The sequence below is a fragment of the Arachis ipaensis genome, chromosome B9, assembly GCF_059453495.1.
Source record: "Arachis ipaensis isolate K30076 ecotype BB chromosome B9, ASM5945349v1, whole genome shotgun sequence".
Lineage (NCBI taxonomy): Eukaryota > Viridiplantae > Streptophyta > Magnoliopsida > Fabales > Fabaceae > Arachis > Arachis ipaensis.
The window spans coordinates 9,226,651-9,233,696 of NC_142444.1; the positions used below are offsets into that span (position 1 = coordinate 9,226,651).

General features: G+C 27.6%; 1 pseudogene; it reads left to right on the forward strand.

Annotated features, from left to right (window-relative positions):
- The first annotated feature begins 4,577 nt into the window (after nucleotides 1-4,577).
- LOC107614928 (putative ETHYLENE INSENSITIVE 3-like 4 protein pseudogene) lies at nucleotides 4,578-6,526 on the forward strand (annotated as a pseudogene).
- The last annotated feature ends 520 nt before the right edge of the window (nucleotides 6,527-7,046 follow it).

Below are 7,046 nucleotides of genomic sequence, written 5' to 3' on the forward strand. Positions count from 1 at the left end.
CTATTTTTTTATGGTTAATGCAATTGGGTGGCACACAAAAATTAAAATTGAGTTGATTGATAGAAGATATTGAAGATGACGATAATATAGGTAATCTAGGATTTTTAGGTATTTTTTTAACGGAATTAACAAAATTTTAATAATGAAATATTTTTGTCAAATAAAAATTATTTTGATGAATATAATATTAATTTTTTTTTATCAATTTGATCAGCATTTAAATTTTTATAATTAAAAATAATTATTTATTTTAACTAATATGGCCGTGTTTCATCATTCAATCTCTCTTATGTCGGCATAAGATTTTGGTAAGCAAAATTATTATAACCCAACTGGAGTATTTATTTTGAGTTACATAGACCACCATTTCAAAGTATGTTTACGTTTTCTATACAATGAAAGTCTCCCATCTCTCTATAGAATGGGCATAATTTTCTCTTCCACACACTCTAATTTAACTTTGTCCCTTCGTTGAATTATTGGTCACATATATATTAATATTATATTTATTGAACTATATTATATAGGGTACGGGGTCTATCTATCAATTTGTACGACTCACCAAAATTAATCTGATCACGTTTCACGTTACATCATATTAGCATAAGAGTGCGCATATGAGTCACAAATGACAAACCTGCTCAAATCATTTTCATTCTTTTACATGGAGTCAATCTTTTCTTACTCAACAAAGTTATAAAAAGCGCTATTTTGTTGATGTTTCAATATTTTACACTCACAGAGACAAAATTTAATAATATTTATTTGGTTTATATTTTCGTAAATTGTATATTAATAAAAATAAAAAAATACAAATATTTTTTATGTTTAGATTTATTTAAATACCACTACTCTATTTCGACGTGTTTGATTTTATTATTAATTTATATTATATTCTTAAAATAAATTTAAAAGTAATATGTATTATTAATTATTAATTATTGCTGAAACCATAGTTGTAAAAACCGGACCGGACCGGCCGGTTCGACTGGAAAACCGGTGAACCGGACCTTATACCGGTCCGGTTTAATATTCTGATCGCTTAAGGAAATGAACCGGTCAAAACCGGTACAAACCGATCAAACCGGTCAAAACCGACACGGTTCAGAATCGAACCGGTCCGGTCAACAAGTGGTCAATGGTCAACCTGCGTGCCGATGACGTCATGCTGACGTCAGCATGCGGGTTGTGAAATCAGAAAAAAAGCATTGCAAGCAATGGGAGTCGAACTTGGCTCTTCTGGAATGAAGACCAAGTTAACAACCACTAGACTAACCCATTTTCTTGACATTTTAAATGCTTTTTAAAATATATATATCAATTCTTTCTAACTAATACATATATATATATATATATATATATATAAACATGGAAATACTTAACTCATTTTTTAATTGAAGTATAAATTAATTAATTTTAAAATAAAAATGATAATGAATAAAAAAATAAAATAAAAATTACTTATTCTGAAAAAAAAATTTATATAATTATTTAATTATATAAAAATATTTAGACCTTGAAATTATTTTTTGGATATAATTCATAGATTGTTATTCTTATTGTATCTAATTAAGATACTATATAGTAGTATGAACTAATTATATGTTTATATTTGTATTAGTTATTTATAGAATTTGACTTAACTGTTCTTAAAATGTTAGTAAAAATATGTATTTCAAATTTTAATTTTAAGTTTTTGACTATTTTATATTTTTTATTCATGTGAAACCGGTTTTATCGATTCAACCAACGGTTTATCAGTTAAACCAATAAATCAATGAACCAGTAACCTGACCGGTTTGATCACCGGTTCGATTCTTACAACTATGGCTGAAACACTGTTTAAAATACTATATATAATTTAAAAAAGCATTAAATATGATCAGTCCATATGAAATGTGAGATTTGATTTACGCCGTAAATGCAACTCTAATTTACTATCTTACCTTAAGAATTAGACAAAATTATTATTATTATTATTATTATTATTATTATTATTATTATTATTATTAATTTTTTAATAATGCTTTAATTTAATAATCATGACTGAATAAATATTAATTATACGTGTTACTTTATTTAAGAATAGTTATTAATAGATTTATTTAATATGTATTTTAAGATATATATTAGGTTATTCATTCTTATTAAAAAATCAAAATATTTTACTTTAAAAAATTACATAACAAATATATTAAAAACTTAATTTATAAGTTTTTTTTATAAAGAATTTAAATTGATAATCTTAATTTGTGCTCTTAAATACATATTAGTTAATTCCTAATTTTATTAATTTTGACATAGATTTTATAATAGTTTTTGGATAGTCATAATTTTAATTACATGGATTAAACAATTGAGTCAATTTAGCTAATTTACAAAATTTAATTATGGTTATATGTATAAAAAAATTAGTCATAGTATAAAAAATACATATTTAGTGATTCATAATTTTTTTTATTATGCTATTATAAAACAGTTTTATTATTTGATTATTCTATTATGATAAATTTGATTATTTTAATGACTAATTATTTAATTAAAAAATATATAAAATAATATGCATAAATATATACAAATATATGATAATAATTTAGTATATTTTTTTTGGTTTCCCACGGTATCCCCCAACCCGACAGGTCAAGGACTATTCCGTCGCGGTACTGAGCTCCATTTAAGGGTTTGCCGCTGGCCAATGGGTTGCTGCATGCACAAGGCAGGATTCGAACCCCCGACATTTGCTTAAGCGGACTAGTGAGCTAACCACTAGACCAACCCAACTTGGTTATAATAATTTAGTATATAACTGATTTTTATTATACCTGTAATATTTTTGAATTATCTTAGAGGATAAGATAAGATTTACACAATATTTATAAAGATTAAGTTGGTCTTATTTTTAACTCGTTAAATATATCAGTTTTTGTCAACTAAGTTCGAAGTCCACGTGAATTAAAATTCACTTGTTTTTTTTTTTCGGGTATTTTTTCATCATGTCATTCTTTTATTGTTGTTATTGCTGTATTTTTTTTATTTTTTTTCCTTCTCTTTCTGGTGGTTATTGTTATCTAGATTTTTTTAATTTTATTAATATAATGTTGATGGTAATTAATTATAGTAGGAGTACATAAAAAGTACACAAAATTAACTATAAAACATGTACTTCTGCTATAATTAGTTACCATCAATATTAAACTAATAAAATAAAAAAATTCTAAGTGCAACATTTTTTGTTTTTTTTTTTTCTTCTCTTTATTCATATTTTTATTCATGTTAAGAAGGTGAAAACAAGAAGAAGAAGAAGAGGGAGAATTTTAATTTGTGTATAATTTATTAGAAAAATAATATCAAAATTTTTTAGTCGTGACATATATTCTTATTAAGAGGATAGAAAAAGATGAATTATGAGAATGTAAAACAAGAAGGAGAAAATAAAGAAGAAAAAAAAAAGAAAAAGAAGATGATGACTACGAAGGACAAAAACAAGAGGGAAAGTTTTAAATGGTGTAGAATTTATATAACACAGAAAATTTCTTAATTGACACAGAAATTTCTTAATTTTGACACAGAAATTTTTTAACCGTGATATCATTCCCAACTAAATGAAGTGGTATTGATGTCTTTTTTAGTTCTAAAACACATTTAAATGTATTTTATTGGTTGAATGAGTTAAAATTTTGGATTTACGGTTCTTTATTTAAAGATTTATTGTCTTTTATAAAAAATATCTGTATTATTTTTAATTAAATAATGTGTTTTTGTTATTATTGAATTGATTGTATGGTATTAAACCAATATATATGAGATTTGGTCATTCCTATATCATTTATAATAATTTAATATATCTTTTAAATTTAAAATATATTTAAATATATTTTGTTGGTTAAATATAAGTCAAGGTTATAAATTTGTCGTCTTTTAAAATTTTTTTTGTGTCATTCACGATTAAATAATGTATTTTGTTATTGTTAAATTAATTTGGTAATATTTAACTAAGAAGAAGATAATGATAATAATGTTGGTGGTGATAATAAAAAAGAAAAAGAGAAAAATCAAGGAAAAAAATCAAACAAAAAAAAGAAAAAAAAAATAATGACAATGACAATAACGATGATAATAAAAAGAAAAAAAAAATATAACAGCCTATAAATGGTGTAATTTTTTTTTTAAAAATTAGTGACGGTAGTAATTATAATTCTAATCACCCAATAGGCCAATATTGTTACCAATTGTGCATGCAAACAGAACCGTCTCATCTTCATTATCTCATTCAAACAACTTTTAATTTTCTCAGGTTAATTGCACATTTACCAGCCTTTCCAAGAAGTATAAACACTATACAACAATTTTCACCTCAATAATGCCTACTTTGTCCCATCACTCTTATGAATTATTTATTTAAATACAATTCTACTAAGCTAAGATTATTTTGCTGATGTTAGATCCTTCTAACACCGCCATTCTACAACCTTCGTGGATATCTATATATACGCACATAACTTTCACGAGTTCTAACAACATAATATCAATTACTCTTATCTATTCTTCTATACACATATTTTATAAAAAAAATCATCATGGTGCTGATCCAAGAAGAAATGGATCCTCCCTATGTTCAATTGTCTGATACAGAAGACGAGGAAATTGATGTAACCTTGACAGCAGAAGATGAAACAATAGACTATGAGGATTTGAAAAAGCGCATATGGAAAGACCGTATCCTTCTTCAAAAGATGAAAGAGAAACTTAACATGGACGAATCTGAAAACAAAGAAGCCAAACAAGAAGCGTCCAGAAAAAAAAAGATGTCTAGGGCACAAGACTCTGTCCTCAAATACATGGTCAAGATCATGGAGGTTTGCAAAGCTCGTGGATTCGTCTATGGCATCGTCCCTGAAAAAGGTATAGAATTACACTCTTCTTTCTTTTAAAATAAGCATTTCTTTTTCATTTTATTTTTTTAAGTAAAAATTAACTATGCATAATTAAAAAGTTTAATGTGAGAGGAGGAATAATAATTATATAAAATTATTTAAAAATTTTTAATTATGAAGTCAATTATATTTGAATTTTTATTTAACAATTAATACAAAAATAATTTTAATATTTTTCTGTATTTTTATTAAAAAATATTTTATTTCTGTCGTACTTCAGTCTTTACTTTGATATTAAAATATTTTAATTATAATTGATAGGTAAGCCGGTTACTGGAAGCTCGGATAGTCTGCGAGAATGGTGGAAAGAAGATATCAGATTTGACCAAAATGCCCCTACAGCAATTGCAAAGTATTTACCTTTACTTGAAAAGGGAGAGTTAAATGAGTCGTCAAGCATACACCTTCTCCAAGATCTTCAAGACACAACACTAGGATCTCTTCTTTCATCACTGATGCAACACTGTGTGCCGCCACAAAGGAGGTATCCTTTGGATAAAGGCGTGGCTCCGCCGTGGTGGCCTAATGGGTCAGAGGCATGGTGGGGTGAACAGGGCTTTTTGGCTCAAGAACACGGGCCACCACCATATAAAAAACCCCATGATTTGAAGAAGGCATGGAAGGTTTCAGTTTTGGCTTCAGTTATAAAACACATGTCCCCTGACTTGGAGAAATTGAGAAGGCTTGTGACTCAATCAAAGACCTTGCAAGATAAGATGACCGCCAAAGATAGTGCTACTTGGTCCAAAGTTGTGAGCAAAGAAGAAGCTCTGTTGAGACTTACCAACAAGTGTCTTAAGATTTCTCCTTCTTCATCCAGCGATGAGGAGAATAATAAGGAAGACGGCGAGGGAGAAATTGAAGTCTTTGAGTCATTCCCAATAAGCTCTATTAATAATTCTGTTGATCATGGTGGCGGCAGTAGCAGCACCGGAGGCAGTGAAAAAAGAAAGTGTGATTTTGATAATAATAATAATAATGGTAACAACAACAATAACGATAATAGCTTTGTGGACAAATTACTATATACATGTCAGAACGTAGATTGTCCACAAAGCGATTTGTCTATGGGATTTAGAGACAAGAATTCAAGGATGGACCACGAGTCGATGTGCGCTTTTCGCGGTACCACTATCGATCACCAGGGAAGTAACAGCAACAATGAGAATTCGAAGGCTTTCCATGATTACCTGTCGAGTGAGGAGAGGATGATAAGTGTTGGAGATTGGATGAACATGGAGGTAGCTAAAGCCAACGATAACAATAATAATAATAATAATTATAATAATTCTGGTGACACTGATTCTGGTGATATTGATATTATGAATGGAATGGAAGAGATTGCCGGTAAAGCTTTTGGTGAGGACAATTTAGGGTTGTGGCTGAATGACATTGAAGATTGTGAGTTGCTTGCGGCATTGGAGATGGTTAAAGCAAATAGCGTGATGGATTCCACTCATCAGAATAATAATCCACCATTAATAAAGCATGATCATATTTCCCCACGTGATGGCCATCTTCTTGGCGAAGAAGCAACTACTTCATCACTTTGGGACTATACTACTACTTCGTTTAAGAGCAACAACATTTAATAATTAATTTTATATGTTTAAGAATATTGTAGTTTTTATGTATTATTAATTAATTATTAGTCTTCTCTACTATCACATTATCATACACAATTTGCTCACATATGATTCTGATTAGATTGATTAATTACCTGATGTGAGCTATCTATAGTTATAGCATCCAAAAAATGTTCCTGTTATATGTAATATTGGTATTTTTAAATAAAATGTTATTTTATTATGGATATGTATTGTATGCATGTGTTGATCATTAATTATATGTGTTTTGAAGTACTTTAAGGTTAGTAGATGATTAAATTAAACAATTTTCTAAGAGAAGGGTTAGGAGTAAAACTTTTTTAATACATTTAGCCATATCTTATTTTTTATTGTTAAGAATTAGAATTTATTATTTAGAGTTTAAAATTTTATTAATCATGTAACACAAAAACATATTTTTTAAACAATAAATGCATATGAAAAAATTAAAAAATATTTTAGAAAAAAAAAATTAAGGACTCCTTCCACTTAATATATAAAAGGA